Raw genomic sequence first — 17,561 nt, 5'->3', positions numbered from 1 at the left:
ACCTCCGCCTCAAGTGATCCTCCCACCTCCGTCTCCTAAAGTACTAGGATTATAGGCATGAGCCACAACACCCAGTCAATATAACTTTATAATTCACAAAGAAACAAAACAATTTGTGTGACTCACTTTATAGCAATATTTACTTTATTGTGGTGGTCTGGAACCAAATCCACAATATCTTTGAGGTATGGCTACACTTTCTAAGCATTTCCTGAGTCAGCCTACTTTTTCTCCATTTTTATTGTCATTATTCTATCCATTTTTTTGTTTTCTTGTTGTTGTTGTTTGGAAACAGGAAAGCGCTGTGTCACCCACGCTGGAGTGCAGTAGCACGATCATAGCTCACTGCAGCCTCCATCTCCTGTTTTCAAACTATCCTCCTGCCTCAGGCTCCTGAGTAGCTGAGACTACAGATGCACGCTACCACACCTGACTCTTTTTTTTTTTTTTTTTTTTTTTTTTTGAGACGGAGTCTGGCTCTGTCGCCCAGGCTGGAGTGCAGTGGCGCGATCTCGGCTCACTACAAGCTCCGCCTCCCGGGTTCACGCCATTCTCCTGCCTCAGCCTCCCTAGTAGCTGGGACTACAGGCGCCCCGCCACCATGCCTGGTTAATTTCTTGTATTTTTAGTAGAGACGGGGTTTCACTGTGTTAACCAGGATGGTCTCAATCTCCTGACCTCGTAATCCGCCCGCCTCTGCCTCCCAAAGTGCTGGGATTGCAGGCGTGAGCCACCGCGCCCGGCCTGGCTCATTTTTAAAAAGATGTTTGTAGAGATGGGGTCTCATCATGTTGCCCAAGCTGATCTGGAATTCCTGGCCTCAAACAATCCTCCTGCCTCTGATTCCTGAGTAGCTAGGATCAATCCATTGCTGAAGAGTACGTGGATGCTACTTTGCAGACTGTCAACCTGAATTTGTGTTTGCTTGACATTGTCTAATTATTGGTTTCAGTTTCAGTTTACCCACTTTTTGTCAGCAACATGCAGAAGAGACTGTGCCCTTTTTAGTGTATCCTATCAGGAAGCATCTCACATTGGTTTGTGCCATTACTGGTGCCGTGACTTTAAGCCACTTGGTTAAGGTGGAGTTGGCCATATTTCTCTGCTGCAAAATTACTGATTTTCCTCTTGTAATTAATAAGTGTGTGTGAGAAGATTCTTTGAGATGAGGTATATATGTCATTCTTCATCAAACTATAAGGTTTTTTTTTTAAGTGAAAGAAAATGTATTAAGAAACTAAAGGAATAAAAGAATGGCTACTCCATAGGCAGAGCAGCTTCACTTTAAGTGTTTGACGTTAACTGATTTTTGTCCAAATCAATAAGTACTGAGATGATTGAAAAATGATTATTACTAAATTTGTTTTCATTGTCTCAAGTTCTGCTGAACTCTGGATCCAGGCTGTGTCAATAGCGTAGTGTGGTGCCTCCTGTACCTGTCTCAACCTCCTACAGTCCTTTATGTTTATTTTGTTTTTTATAATAGAGACAGGGTCTTACTATGCTGCCCAGACTGGTTTCAAACTCCTGGGCTCAAGCAATCTTCCTGCCTCAGCCTCCCAAAGTGCTGAGATTACAATGGTGAGCCACCACACCCAGCTAAGTTCTTTACCATCTTCAGAAAGTTTAGCTTGCACTTTCAGCAGGATGGATTCCCAGAAAGACTCTGAGAGAGAGTTGGGGACTAAGTTGATAATATCAAATACACTGAACTTGACCGTGTTCACCATGCTCTGACTCTAGAGAAATGAGAGTGCTAGTGAGGTTGCTGTCATTTTGTGTATCTTCTGTACCTTGAAGTCCCTCAGAAATCTTGCCACTGGGCTTCTTGTTCTAAGGACACAACAGGTTCTCTTTTTCTGTGGAGATGAAATCTAGATCTTCGATTTTGGAACCAAATTTGGACTCCTGACTCTGAAGCACCAATTTCTTCAGCAAGTTGTTCTCTGGAATCAATCCCAGGGTATGGGTTTTCATAAATGCCTAGAAAAGAGTGTGTAATTGAGAGGTGCTATAGATGGTATGACACCGTCTGGCTTCTCTACGTTGAAACTCCACACCAGGTTGATCTTGCCCATGGCTCTGGCTTGAATCTAAAGTCAGGTTCTGGTCTTTTCTGGAATCTGTGCCTAGCTCTTCAATTCTGGGCGACAGAGCGAGACTCCGTCTCAAATAAAAGAAAGAAAGAAAGAAAAGGCTGGGCACGGTGGCTCATGCCTGTAATCCCAGCACTTTGGGAGACCAAGGTGGGTGGATCACGAGGTCAGGAGTTCAAGACCAGCCTGGCCAAGATGGTGAAACCCCATCTCTACTAAAAATACAAAAAAATAACCAGGTGTGGTGGTATGTGCCTATAATCCCAGCTACTCTGGAGGCTGAGGTAGGGAATTGCTTGAACCTGGGAGTTGGAGGTTGCAGTGAGCCGAGATCGTGCCACTGCACTCCAGCCTGGGCGACAGAGCTAGACTCTGCCTCATTATGGGTGTTACATTGAAAACTGGTACTTTTCAAATGAAGTAGAAGAAGATACAGATGTATGATCTCTGAACATAATTAAAATCCTCTAATCAAGACTGTTAACAGAAAGGTTTACTTACAAATGATAAATTTTTATTAAAAATTTTAAAAGACACTTACCTTTTAGACTAACCCACTGAAAAGTCCTAGAAGCATTAAACATGCATTCTGGACTCTTCTGTATTGATTTCTAAAGCAAGCTTTTGTTTGGTAGCATAACCTGGGTAAGGTTTCTGATTGAAGGTATTGATGAGGATTTTCAATTGATCTTCTGTGAATTTGGTGTGATTGCACCTATAATTTGTTGCTACCATCTTGTGTGAAAAGGTGTCTTTAGTCATGCTGGAAGAGATTCCTGGAGGCTGATCTGCTGTCTGGGAGACCACTGACAGCTCATTTTTAAAAAGAAAGATCGCATATAATACAACATAATTCACAAATCTAAAGCTTATGGTTTTCTGGATTTTGACAAATGAAAACACCTGTGCAACTTCAACCCTTACCAGGATATGGATGAGGGTTTCTACCCAAAAGCACCAGTATTTTAACAAACAGCTTTGCATTTTTTGAATTGTTCTGTGTCTGTGAGGGTTCCTTACTCCAAGTTTATGACAAATATATTCAGAAGGCATAATTTACAATTATCGTTTGGGTAAGTAGTTTCATCAATTATCTGATTATTTGCTGTGAATTTGAAGTATGTTGATTTTTATGCAGTTGTCTTCTGAGAAACACTGTGCCATTTTCCACGTGGAAATCACTTGCAGAATAAACAGAGATTATGAACACACAGAGGTGGTTGTGATGGGCATGTCTACCTGTGGCTGCCATTTAAGTGGAAGGTGGAATCCGACTCTGGAGCATCGGCAGCCTGAGCTGGTGCTGGGCTCACGCTGACCCCAGGAGTGCTCTATGCATGCTTCACCTTATGAGGGGTGCGGCAGGAACAAAAATAGAAAAGTGTGCTCTACTTTCACATTACCAAAGGACAGAGGATACCACCAAGGAATTAGAAAACTGTTAAGTGAGAGTTTATTCTTCTTAATAGCCTTTCAAATAAGGAATTTGAAAACAAGATTCTACTCATCCCACACCAAAATGTAAACAGATATATTATTTTTTATATTCCCAGGATAATTTCGGTATTACTTAAGCATCACTATTGTCCTGAAATATCAAGTCAAGTGGAAAAATAAATGTGAATAATCCCACCACTAGCCTCCAGACTTGATGTTTATGTTATTTCCTTTTTACAATGACCTTTAAAAAGTTATAAATTAGAAACGTGGAAAGTAGAATGGTTTCATGCAAGAAATACTGAAATAAGATCCCTGTCTGGCCCCAAAATCTTAGACAAGTCATTCAGCCTTTCTAAGCATCAGTTCTCCCATCTGGATAACGTGGGCATTCATCTCTATGGAAGCTTCAAGCTCTAACTGTCAGTGAGTTTCTGAAACTTGCCCAGGAAGGAGCAGCCCTAGTCTGAGTGCATGCCACCCTTGTGCTTGCCTTTTGCTGCTTCTTTTCCTTGAGGTAGCCTGTAGGCTCCTCCTCATTCATCTCCTGAGCCAGTGCTATCTGACAGCAGGGAATATGTTTCCAATTCTGGTCACATCTGAAAGAAATTTTTCCTAGAAGAAAGATTACATCCATGACCTGCAAAGCATTATGCTTCTCTCTGTATTCCAGATCTTTTTTGTTTTTGTTTGTTTGTTTGTTTGTTTGTTTGTTTTTTGGAAACAGTTTCACTCTTGTCACCCAGCTAGAGTGCAATGGCACGATCTCAGCTCACTGTAAGCTCTGCCTCCTGGGTCCAAGTGATTCTCCTGCCTCAGCCTCCCTAGTAGCTGGGATTACAGGCGCCTGTCACCACACCCAGCTATGTTTTTGTATTTTTAGTAGATACGATGTTTCAACATTTTGGCCGGGCTGGTCTCAAACTGCTGACCTCAGGTGATCCACCCGCCTCAGCCTCCCAAAGTGCTGGGGTTACAAGCATGAGCCACCACACCTGGCACGATTATGTCTTTTTACATGAGGAAAATTTCTTGAGATCATAAGGAAAAAAATCCCTGAGCCAAAATAAATCAACCAAGAAGAAAAAGAAAGTGAAAAGTAAGAAAAATATGTATTTTAAAGAAAGTAAAGTGGACATAGTAATCACATTGACATCCGGGTATAGAACAAACTTCATCTCTAAAATTTATATTTAGCCAACCACTATTCTAAGCAAGGTTGTGGTAGGAATACCTACCAACTATTCTGGGCCACATGTCACTTAAACGGGCAAAAAGTAAAGCAAAGCCATAATTGTGGTTTGATATTTTGGATATTCAATCTCATTTCAGTATTTGCATAGTCTCACATTTTGGAAAACAAAATTGTGGTGATTTCACTTGTCTCTTCATATCACGATTGTGCTCAAAACTGAGAAACAAATGTAGACTAAAGAAGTAAACACTAAGCGGTGAGATCATGCAGGTTAAACAGATACGCTTTCTCAGGGAAAAAGTCACTTACCCATCATGTGCTGATATATTTTTGTGAGCTTATATGGTTCTAGTGTATTTACAACTTGACTAAATATACGTGATTCACCGTGTACTGTGGAATATAATTAAATTGACATTTCCTGGTACAGAATAAATTTGCATATGAGTGAAACAAATGGTGAAAATAAATAAAGTCTGAAGCTATATAATTCCACTGGTTACCAATTTATGTCTTCAGCTCTACACCAAAGCAAATATTACAACTCTGAACAAGCAAGCAGGAGAAGAATAGATTTGCTGTAACCTCAGATGTCAAAGAATGCATTTATCTCTGAAAACATTTGTATTTTTTTGTCACACCGTACTTTATTTAAAGGTGGCCACAGCATTAAAGTGTCAGTTAATTTTGTACAACCAGAAATGGAAAATGAGTCAGTCAAGGTGAAGCAGAAGTTTCTAACAAAGTCTAAGGCACAGTTCTATATAACTAATAATAAGGACACAATATTTGGCTTACTTAATTCCCAAACTGAGGTCACTAAAATTTAAGAATATCTACCAAAACTTAAGCGAAATCTCAAAGAGAAACTTTAAAAATAAAATTTTATTTTTGATCATTCAAAATGTTTCAATCAATATTCTGAGCCTAAATGTGTAGGTGAGTGCTTTCTCCATCTTTGCACATGTGAAGTGCACCTAAACCATAGTCCCATATTTCTCAAACACCATCACACCCATAGAACAGAAAGGAAAGGGCAGTTTCACCAGCTAGCCCCCACAAGCCACTCCCTGGGTCCTCCCCAGCATCTGCTAAATTTGGGAGGCCTGATTTCTGAGGGCTGGATAATGAACTGGCAAAATAAACGCAGCAGAATCGTAATCACAGACAAAGACCAACTCAGGTTCCAGTGCAGATAGACAGCTCATACCAGTGCTTTTGATGTTAGCTGCGGTTAAGGGGGCAGGAAAGGCTCCTGCTCTATGGTTGGTGGCCGTGATCAGCTCAGCGCTGCCACCTCGGCGGGCTCCATCTCACCATGACCCTCCCAATCAGGCTGATGGTGTCTCCTTATGCCAAGTGGAAGGAACTGCAATCAAATTCTGACACGACCTGCAAATTCTCCCGGGCCCTGGGCTACTGGTTAGGCCACTAGTAGGGCTGTGGATCAACCAATTAATTACTGGCAACACAGCACGGCCTCCTTCTCAACAAATTACGATGCTAATTCCCGGATTCAGCCATCCGTGCCCAGGGTCTTTTGTCCTTACCTTTCAAAACACCTCCCCTGCTCCATGCTTTCTAGTCTTGAGGACTTGGCTTAAGCGTGCTTCTGAATTGCCGCTCCTTCTGGTTGACAATTCTTTTTTCTTTTTCTTTTTTCTTCTTCTTCTTTTTTTTTTTTTTTTTTTTTTTTGAGATGGAGTCTCACTCTTGTTGCCCAGGCTGGATTGTGGTGGCACGATCTCGGCTCACTACAACCTCCGCCTCCTGGATTCAAGCAATCCTCCTGCCTCAGCCTCCTGAGTAGCTGGGATTACAGGCGCCCACCACCACACCTGGCTAATTTTTGTAGTTTTAGTAGAGATGGGGTTTCACCATGTTGGCCAGGTTGGTGTCAACCTCCTGACCTCAACTGATCCACCGGCCTCAGCCACCCAAAGTGCTGGGATTACAGGCGTGAGCCACCGCGCCCGGCTGACAATTCTTTACACTATTCTCCAGTTGGGGCGGAGCGGGAGACACCATGGAGCCCACCTCTGCAGGAGGTAGGGCTTGGCAGAAGGCAGACACCCCAACCAGGTGAAGGTGCACTTTGGGTACCGAACTTTAGGGAAAGCGCTCTGGGTCAGGCGTCTCCTCCAGAGTGGTCAGTTGAAAATTAAAAAGGCCACCTTCAAAATAGTTTTAAAATCTATACATTTACCCGGACATAGACATTTTTCGAGACAGGGTCTTGCTCTGTCGCCCAGGCTGGTGTGCAGTGGTGCGGTCGCAAGCCATCTTCCTGCTTCAGCCTCCACAGGCTCACGCCACCACGCCCGGCTAATTTGGTTTTCTGTTTGTTTTATTTTCGTTTGTTTGTTTTGTAGGGATGGAGTCTGACTGTGTTGCCCAGGCTAGTCTTGAACCTCTTGGCTCAAAGGATACTCCCTCCTCGGCCTCGCCAGGTGCTGGGGATTCAGGCTTAAGCCTCCACGCCCGGCCCTATTAATTATTCTTAATTAAAACATTTAAAGGACTCAGTGTTTGGGGCCAGCGCGGCGTTTGCAGCGGCTGCTCCAGCCTCAGGGCCGCAGGTCACCGCGCGGGCCCCGTGCCTACTGGCCAGGCAGTCCTGCGGGTCAGCTCAGGGGAATGCTCTGGAGAACCCTGAACCTACCTCCTGCACTCCGCCCAACCTCGGGTGCCCAGGTCCAGCCTCCAATACACAGCTCCCAGCGCGGCCGCGCCACACCTCCAGGCTGCTCCGGGCAAAGGCGCGGCCGGCGCGTCCAGCTCGGCCTCCTCCTCCAGGCTGCGCTTGTGAGTCAATGGATAAGAGCTTGGCGGACTGAGCAGCAGCCTAGGATATCGCGGAAGCCTCCTGCGGGGACTTCCACGGCTTGTCCCAGGAGCTTCCACAACAGCCTGGCATTGAAAATAAAGTTATAATATTTTCCGCCAGTTTTTCCCAGCCCCGCCCCCAAGCGTCTGATCTTAAAGTCCCCGCATCAGACTCCGGGGGGCGTCCCTGCAAGGGTGCCACGTTCCCGACACACGCCAGGGAATAAATCTCCGTCCCAGGAGAAGGGCGTGGCGAGGGAGGAAGCAAAAACCACAGGACCCATGACAGTGGCCAAGCCTTAGAGACCTCGCGTGCCTGCCAGGCACCTGAGCCCACGCCGTCCACGCTTCCCCGCCCCGGCGGGAACCAGCTGTTCCCCCTGCATTTGCGAGGGCCCTGGGGTGACCCCCGCCGACGCCAGGCGTGGGCTCCAGAACCCCCTCCCAACCGCCCAGTCCCGGCAGCGCTGGGAGCCTGGCCCTGACCTGACAATAAAGAAATCATCACGGACAGAAGGAAAGGGGCGCGAGGCTGGGAAGGCAGTGGCTTTAATCCGGGGTCCGCCCCCTTCAATTCTCCTGCGCAGCGGCCCCGAAAGTGGGGTGGGGACCGGGATTGAGGCTGAGCTCTCTTCTTCCTTGTTTTCCGGGTCTCGCGCCTCTGAAGCGAACTGGGCCTGGAGGGATGGTGGGGATCGAGAGAGCTGGGTTGGGGGCCTGACTGAGGGAAAGGTGGGGCCGGCCCCTGGGTCCGGGTCGGAGAAGGATTACGAGGCGGAGCCGCTGCCGGCCCGCGCAACACCCGCTTGGTCCACCGGATGGCTCCGCGCTAGACTCGCGGCTGCGGAAGCGGCGGGCCGGGTGGTGATTACACCCGGAGCGTGTAGGGCCGGAGCGCTATCCCTTTCAAACCTGACCCCCTAACTCTGCTCAGTAACCGGATTTCCGGAAGCCGCGACCTCGAAGCCCCCAGCGTTTCTCGATCGATGGTGGGGCCGAGACTCCTGGAAGCCTCGGAGCCGCAGCTCCCGACTGCAGCACACGCCTCGGCCCCCAGGGAGCAGCGCAGCGAGGCGGAATACCCTCCGGCATCCGGAGCGTAGCGGGCAGGCCCCAGGCTGAGGACCTGCGACTCCGTGGGACTCCAGTGCCCGCCCCTCCGCCCCTCCGCCGCGGCCCTGGAAGTCGGTTGAGTGCGGAGACCGCGACCGGAGGGGCGCAGAACGCTCCTCCAGACGTCTTGGGCTCCAAGGACATAATTTTAAAACCACCGGGAAATCCGAGTCCCGCCGCCCGCCGGGGGTGGAGCGTGGCCGCCTAGCTGAGCCCCGCCTGGTGAGTTCCAGGACTCTGTGGTACCCCAGCCGCCGACGCTCTCCAGTGTCTCTTGGCCGCGGCGGGAACGGAGCTGGGCGCCCAGACGGCGCCGGGGTAGTTTCTCTGTCCCCGCCCCGTGGCCGGAGCCGCAACCCTGCCCCTTCCCCACTGGGGCTGCGCCTTCCTTCCTCGCTGCCAGACCGCCCCGGAGCTCCCGGCCCCAGGCAACCCGGGCCGCAGCTGTCATGGAGAAGCCCGGTGCGCACTTGGGGTGCCCGGCAACAGGCTCGGCCGCCTGGCGCCCTTCTTCTCGCCCACGACTGTGGCCGGCGGTGGCCTCTGCTTCCCGGACCCACGAACAAAGCTGGAAATTGCTGCTGCGGAGTCGGTCCTGGGTCGCAGCCGTCGGGGCACAGAACGGCTGCCCGGGGTGTTCCCTCCTCCGGAGCGGTGGCTAGGGCTGGTGGGGCGTGTGCGACGCGGGACCCCGAGCCCACCGCCAAGCACGGCAAGGACCAGAGCGAGCCTCTCCCCACTGCGGCTGGGGACGGCAGGCATGGGGTGGGAGCCCGCCCAGGACATCCAGGTGGGATCGGCCGCCGCTCAGGCGCTGTCCCAGGTGAACGCGGCCAGGGGCAGGCTCAGCACTGAGCAGGCCGCTGGCTCAGTGAGCGCAGAGAGGGACCCCCGGTTTATGCCAAAAGCATGTCTTCTCCAATCTCCTCCTTAAGCCCCTGTCTCATATGCGGGTTCCTGTCTCTCTCCAATAGTTCCTGGGTGCCTGGGAGCAGAGACTTGGCCCGTTCTCCCCAGGCTCAGCTGCAGGCTTCAGTGACCTGGGCAAAGTCTGGTTAACCCTGCCCACCTTTTGGGGAGGAAGGCCGGTTGCTCCCCTAGCTTCCACTGTGGCACTAGGAGGCAAGGGTAGCCAAGCTGATCGCTGGTTTCATCTGCACCGCCCTCCCCCGCTCCACCCCCACCCCCCCCGCACCTGCCACAGGTGATGAGATGGGCAGTGACAGGTGAATTGGCAGCCAGGCTGGAGTGGCATGGCTGGCTGCCCTGGGCACCATATTCCCTGCCTGTCACCACTCCTGGCTGCCCAAGTAGCAAAACAAAGTTACAATGACAAAATCCAGAGAGGGGAGGCTCCAGTTGGAGATGGTGCTGCTGTCACAGGCCACCAGAGCAACAATGTGACAGCTTTTCATGGGGGTGGGCAATGTCCCCAGTCCCTACCCTGCCCTGGCTTGATCCTTGTCAGTGTCTATTTCTTTGCCTTGCTCTTATCTCAGCCTGGCTTCCCTTCCAGGATGTCAGCTCTGAGTGTCTCTTGGTCCACGTTTCTCTCCATCGCTTCTTTCTCTTCCCCACTCCCTAAACTCAGGACCCAGTCACTCCTGCTCCTTACACACATACACACACACACTGACATACATGCACTCTCACACTCACTCTCATAGCCCCCCCCCAGCACACACACACACTCCCACCCTGCCTTAGACAGGAAACAAGTTTCCCTCCCAGAACCTTTATTAAGACCTGTGGGGAATGACCGGAATCTGGGCCCCAGTAGGTCTGTGAGCGAGCCTGTGTGTGTGCAAAGGTGTGAGCCTGTGAGCATCCACATGGCTGTGGAATTTAGAAAGCATGTGTGTACACATGTGAGTGTGACAGTGAAAGTGTCAAGAGTTCGAATAGTGTGCATTTGGATTCAGTGTGGCCTTGGTTGTGTGGGCACACAGGTGAGCTCCGGCTAGGATAGAGGGATGTGAGTGACTCGGAGTATGAAAGCTGAGCCCGGGGCAGATGGACAAATACATCCTTTGAGTTCCTGTGGAGGCTGCCACCCCATACCTTGCTCACCTACTCCATCTTTGTCATCTTAGGTTCTGTCAAATCAGGATGGGGTGCAGGAAATGGGAGTGAAGCTGCTGACCTCTGGGAAGGGGCCTGCATGCTCCCTGGGCCTGTCAGCCACTGATCTGTTCCATGTTCCTATAAATACTTAAAAATCCCAGCTGCTGAGGAGCAAGACCTTCTCCGCCAGCCAGCTGGGGCTTCTGGCATGGAAGCTGGTGGGGAGGGAGCTAGGGAGCGAGACACATGGGGGAGTGGAGGGGGAATCGCATCAGCGAGGCTGGCAGTAGGGACTCCTGAGTTCAGCTCCCAGTTTTGCCAAAGATTAGCCTGGGTGTCCCAGTATGTCTTCATCAGGAACTGCAGAGCCAGAAATACCATCTACGCCTCTGTCCCAGGAAGCAGCCCTACCTCTGCCTGAAGAGAGAGACTCCCCCATTGACAGCCAGCTTTCTGCCTTCTAGTCACATCTCTCAAGTAGGAGTAATGAGAGGGATCTTCTTGCTTTTTTTGTAGTGGGGAGCATCTCACTGTATTGCCTGTAGCTCCCAAAGTACAACAATTACAGGTGTGAGCTGCCACACCCAGCAGCTTCTTACTCTTTAAACGCCACACAAAATTCTTCTGGAGTTCCTGGAGGGAATTGTCTCTTTGAACTCAAAACTTTTCCCAGGACACCTTGATTAATCCATCAGGCTCTTTCTGGATTGGAAGCAGAAGAAGCTGCAGCTCGATGACCCCCTTTGCAAGAGCCCCCTCTGCAGCCCTTGAGGGGAGCAAAAGCATTTTCATCTGGCCTCTCCTCAATCTGCAGCCAGCTCTTTCACTTCTGGAGCTGGGCTGGGTATGATAACCTGGAGGAGGGGGAATTAGTTGGGATGACTCACTTGCCAGAGCCCATCAACACTGGCCTAGACTTGTGGCCAGATGCCTGGTTAACTAGCCCAATACAGCTTCCTTTCTCATGAAGAGAAAGATTATTGATCCTCTACACCCACTGCCCAGGACAGTGTCAGGCACACCACAGGCCCTTGGGCATTTGTGTGGCATCATCAGCCTTATGCCTGGATCACCAAGTCAAACTTTCCCAATAGTAGTTGGTGGTAAACTCCAACTCCTAGTGTGAGAAGGCATCACAAAGCCCAGATGTCCTGGGCCTCCTATCAGGGGAAACCTCACCCCTGATATTTGATGGGGGTTCTTTTCTATTTCCCTAAGTGTTGGCTGGTCTGAGAAATAAGAGAGAGAGAAATTTTAAAGCTGTGTGTCCAGGGGAGACATCACATGTCAGCAGGTTCTGTGATACTCCCTGAGCCGTAAAACCAGCAAGTTTTTATTAGTGATTTTTAAAAGGGGAGAGAGTGTACAAATAGGGTGTGGGTCACAGAGATCACAGGCTTCACAAGGTAATAAAATATCACAAAGCAGATGGAGGCAGGACGAGATCACAGGACTGCAGGATGGGGTGAAATTAAAATTGCTAATGAAGTTTCAGGCATGCCTTGTCATTGATAACATCTTATCAGGAGACAGGGTTTGAGAGCAAACAACCTGTCTGACCAAAGTTTATTGGGTGGGAATTTCCTCGTCCTAATAAGCCTGAGAACGCTACAGGAGACTGGGGTTTATTTCATCCCTTCAGCTTCAACTGTAAAAGACAGTCACCTCCAAAGGGGCCATTTAGAGGCCTACCCTCAGGGGCCCATTATCTTTCTCAGGGATGTTCCTTGCTGAGAAAAAGAATTCAGCAATATTTCTCCTATTTGCTTTTGAAAGGAGAAATATGGCTCTGTTCCGCCTGGCTCACCAGCAGTCAGAGTTTAAGGTTATCTCTCTTGTTCCCTGAACATTGCTGTTATCCTGTTCTTTTTTCAAGGTGCCCATATTTCATATTGTTCAAACACACATGCTCTACAAACAATTTGTGCAGTTAACGCAATCATCACAGGGTCCTGAGGTGACATACATCCTCCTCAGCTGACAAAGATGACTGGATTAAGAGACTAAAGTAAAGATAGGCATAGGAAATCACAAGGGTATTGATTGCGGAAGTGATAAGTGTCCATGAAATCTTCACAATTTATGTTCAGAGATTGCAGTAAAGACAGGTGTAAGAAATTATAAAAGTATTAATTTGGGGAACTAATAAATGTCCATGAAATCTTCACAATTTATGTTCTTGTGCCATGGCTTCAGCTGGTCCCTCCTTTCAGGGTCCCTGACTTCCCACATCTTTCCCTTTCTTTTCATATAAATGTGCCATGGCAATGAAGGCTTGTTCATTCTCTCAATTTTGACGCAGGATTCTTTGACTGGTCCGGTACACTAAAAACAAGCCGATTAAACAGAGAGACATAATTCCAAAATTTACTACAGTGGAGCTCCCAATAGACTTAATCCAAGTCGTGTGGTTTAATCCATAAAGATTTTTGCCACCTGATCTAACGCCTCAGCTCCAGGCACAATGGATAAGTGAGCTTGAGAGGCTTCAAAAATTGGTTTCTTTAATTTAGTTATGTCCAATGATGAATTATCTTCCCTATTCAGAAGGTGTCATTGACCATTTCCCATGAGGATCAGTCTCATTAGAGGAATATGGGGTGATATAGAAATTAGAGGTATTGCCGGGAGCGGTGGCTCAAGCCTGTAATCCCAGCACTTTGGGAGGCCGAGACGGGTGGATCACGAGGTCAGGAGATCGAGACCATCCTGGCTAACACGGTGAAACCCCGTCTCTACTAAAAAAAATACAAAAAACTAGCCGGGCGAGGTGGCGGGCGCCTGTAGTCCCAGCTACTCCTGAGGCTGAGGCAGGAGAATGGCGTAAACCCGGGAGGCAGAGCTTGCAGTGAGCTGAGATCCCGCCACTGCACTCCAGCCTGGGTGACAGAGCGAGACTCCGTCTCAAAAAAAAAAAAAAAGCAAAAGAAATCACAGGTATTCCAGTCACACTGCATTTGCATGTGATGTTCAAGACTCACTACCTGATCTCCAACCCAAATAACAGACTGTCTTAAATCATTAATTTGATTAGCCAATTTTTGGTCAATATCTTGTTGAGAATTCCACATTTGGGTGGAACTGGCTTGCCAAACATTAACAAAATGAGCCGTTTGAATAGATTGACGTGACGCCATTCTGGCAGTGGTGGCCAGTGCAGTGACTGTAATTAGGCCCATGATCATAGGGATTAAAGTGAAAACAAACCTCTTAGATCTTTTTAGAATTCGCCGTAACACTTCATTAATTAACTGTATTGAGGGGGAGGATTCTCAAGGTCTGGGCAAAGTTACCAGAATCCAGATTCCTTCTCGAGCTCGAACCAACATTACACTTTTCCTGGAGTCAAAATGAGAGTTTATACAAGTGTATAAATGACAGGTAATGCATTGGACAGTTTGATTGTTCATCCAAATTTTGATATTTCCCACTAACAGCATGTAAGGAGGCTTAACACAACTCTGTATGGGAACAGTCAGGTTGGAGGTAAGTATAGCAGAATGTCTGGATCTATATTGATACTGACAGATGGGGTTGGTAGTGGGGACAACAGACAGAATAGTTTCCTTTCCCATACTCGCAGTTCAGACATAGCAATAGCCAATTTCCAAAGTTCTGGGTGTTCTGGGCTCAGAATGGGGAGTATCTCATGAGGCCTCAGGCGGGTAATGCCTTTATCTTCCCATTTTAAGGGAAAGAATGAGCTGAACCTCCTATGCAAAGTAGAATGATGATTCTCATTTTCCTGAAAAGAAATAAAATAAGTAGCCTCCAGGCATTCCTTTCCGCCAGAGGAGCAATTGCTTTTTAAATAGCGCTTTGGTGCCCAGTCTATTACTAAACCATATGAGTCATTTTTTAATATTACTGCATGTGAATTAACACAATCTTCCCAAATTAAAGTTTTAGATGGGCCCTCAAAATGTTTAGGGCATGGTTTTCCTGCAGGTTTATATTGAAAGGATGGGGTATCTCCCATTACTCCCCCTTTCATTTGTTTTAAAGGAGAAAGGGAGAGGCCAGAGACCAAATGTCCCAGTTCCTCTGCAGCTGATCTTTTCGGAAGATAAGCAGCCCAGATTTGAGTTTCTAGATGGATACAACCAGGTGCATGTCTGAGACACAGAGCAGGGTATTTATAACCCATGGTAACATTAAATGCAGTGCCTTCTTCTCCTGGTTGAGCAGAGCAACAGCCATCTGTAGCTCCAGGCATCCACACACCATTGTTAGTGTAGATTTCCACAGGAGCATCCATCCAAGTGAGAGGTCGAATAAGTGGAGGAAAAGGCACATAATCCCGAGAAGAATAATTTTGTGTAGCAGGTAAATCAGTGTGAGAGAAAACTGGTGAGACAGAAGGTATAAGGAGGAGAATCATTAAATAAAGCCCATTGTAAGCGAGATTGAGTGCTGAAGGGGGAAGAGAAGAACAGAGGGATGGTATTTTCAGGCTAATAGAAACGGTGAGATTTTTAGGTTTGTAAGGAGAAAAAGAAAGGTAATTAGAAGTGGGATTAGTTAGATATGTCTCCATTATCATCAGAGAGGATTGAATCAGACCCATTGTGATTTGGTGTGCCAGCTTTTAAGGAGTTGGCATAGATCTCACCACGTCTGAGGGCAGTCTCTGATACAGATGTCTTTTCTCTGTGGTTTTTTTTTTTTTTTTTTTTTTTTTTTTGATGATCTCCTGGTGAAACACAAGCATATCCTCTTTCCCACGTTAAGTAGAATCAGAAACAATATTTAAAGGTTTGGGGAAATCCTGTAAGGCAATAATTACAGCAATTAATTCTGCCTTTTGAGCAGAGGTATAAGGGGTAGAAATAAGTTTGTCGGTAGGACCTATATAACCAGCATTGCCATTACTGAAATCATCAGTGAACACTGTAATGGCCTCAGGAATGGGCTGATGTTTCGTTAATCGAGGGACCACCCAAGAAGTCATTTTTATAAAATCAAACAATTTGTTTTTTGGCTAATGACTGTCAATAATGCCAATAAAATCAGCCAAGTGAATTTGCCACAGTACTGAATGTTGAAAGGCAACCTGAACTTTGAGCCAATTTAAAGGAACTATAATTAAATTCAGATGAAATCTGGAAATTGTAAGTATTGTACACCATGCCTGTCTAATTAGAGTGGCTATTTGATCTAGGTAAACAGACAAAGTTTTTGGCACAGAATGAGGAAGAAAGCACCACTCCACTAAATCATTATGTTGAACTATTATTCCACTAGGGGAGTGTAATGAAGTGAAAACCAGAAGCTGAAATACTCTAGATAACTGAGCAGTCTGGATTCTTTCCTCTATGAATTCCAGTTCTAGTAAAGCCTCTGGAGTCAAAGTCCTGGGACTGCGGAGATTGGAATCTCCCTGCAGCGTAGAAAGCAAGTTAGACAGCGCAAAGATTGGAATACCTAAAGTAGGTCTTAAATAATTAATGTTACCCAAAAGTTTTTGGAAGTCATTTAAAGTTTTCAAGGAATCTCTCCTAATTTGAACTTTTTGAGGTTGAATATGTTGTTTTTCGACGACCATTCCTAAATATTGAACAGGAGTAGTCTGTTGAATTTTATACTGAGTGATGTGTAATGCAGCCTCTGTAACACAGTGGCTCAAAACTTGATAACAGTCAATTAGTTTTTTATCAGAGGGGGCAGCAATTAAAATATCATCAATATAATGAAGAATATAGGTCTGAGGAAATTGGGCTTGAACTGGTGAAAGCACTTGTCCAACATAAAGCTGGCACTTCGTAGAGCTATTCGGCATTGCCTGAGGAAGTACTTTCCATTGATAACGAGCTGCAGGCTCCTGATTATTGACAGATGGTACAGTAAAAGCAAATTTTTCACAATCTGATTTATGTAAAGCAATATAAAAAAATCTTTAAGATCAATAACTATGAGAGGCCAATTATTAGGTATTAAAGCAGGGGCAGGCATGCCGGGTTGGGTGGCTCCCATAGGTTTAATTACAGCATTAATGGCCCTTAAATAGGTTACCATCCACCACTAGCCTGATTTTTTTTTTTTTTTTTTTTTTACTAGAAACATAGGAGAATTCCAAAGGGAAAGAGAGAGTTCCACATTTCCAAGTTGTAACTGTTCAGAAACCAATTGAGTTAAAGCCTACAGTTTTTCTTTAGAAAGCAGCCACTGCTGAATCCAAACGGGTGTGTCAGATTTCCATTGTAAAGGGATAGGATCAGGAGGCATGGCAGTGGCCGCCACTAAAAAGGATAACGTAAACCAGCCCTGTTTTCTTTTATAGTAACTGGGAGGGGTTTAGTAATCCCTCCATGCTTGGACCAAGACGGAGCCCAGGAACAAACGCCATATTTTCCATCATATGCTGACTGGGGGCACTATAAGAGTTATGTGAAATATTAATTTCAGCCCCCCATTGTGCCACTAAATCTCTACCCCAAAGATTAATGGGAATTGGCATGATATAGGGCTGAATTATACCCTTTTGACCATCAGGGCCAGTGCAAGGCAAGATAAATGTACTCTCATAAAAGCTCTCAGCTTTTCCAACACCTACTAGTCCCATGTTAGAGGGATGTTTAAGCCAGGAGGAAGGCCATAAACTAGAGGAAATAACAGAAACATTAGCACCAGTATCTACCAGGCCTTCAAACTTTTTTCCTTGAACGTGTATGGTGCAGGTGGGCCATTGTTTATAAATTACATTAATTACATTAATCCAGTAAGTGGCCTTTTCACCGCCGAAGCCCATCCCAGCGCTATGTGTCTTACCTGCTTTGTTTAAAACGATATTAGGTAGTAAAAGCGATTGAGCTTGTTTAACAGTAGTAAAA

At 46.8% G+C, this 17,561-nt stretch overlaps 1 pseudogene; it reads right to left on the bottom strand.

Moving 5' to 3' along the window:
* Positions 1-1,723: 1,723 nt before the first annotated feature.
* LOC114675768 (double homeobox protein A-like) lies at positions 1,724-2,858 on the bottom strand (annotated as a pseudogene).
* Between the last annotated feature and the right edge of the window lie 14,703 nt (positions 2,859-17,561).

The sequence above is a fragment of the Macaca mulatta genome, chromosome 9 (assembly GCF_049350105.2).
Source record: "Macaca mulatta isolate MMU2019108-1 chromosome 9, T2T-MMU8v2.0, whole genome shotgun sequence".
Taxonomy (NCBI): Eukaryota; Metazoa; Chordata; class Mammalia; order Primates; family Cercopithecidae; genus Macaca; species Macaca mulatta.
The sequence above is the reverse complement of the archived record's forward strand: the minus strand, read 5'-3'. Positions and strand labels throughout refer to the sequence as shown.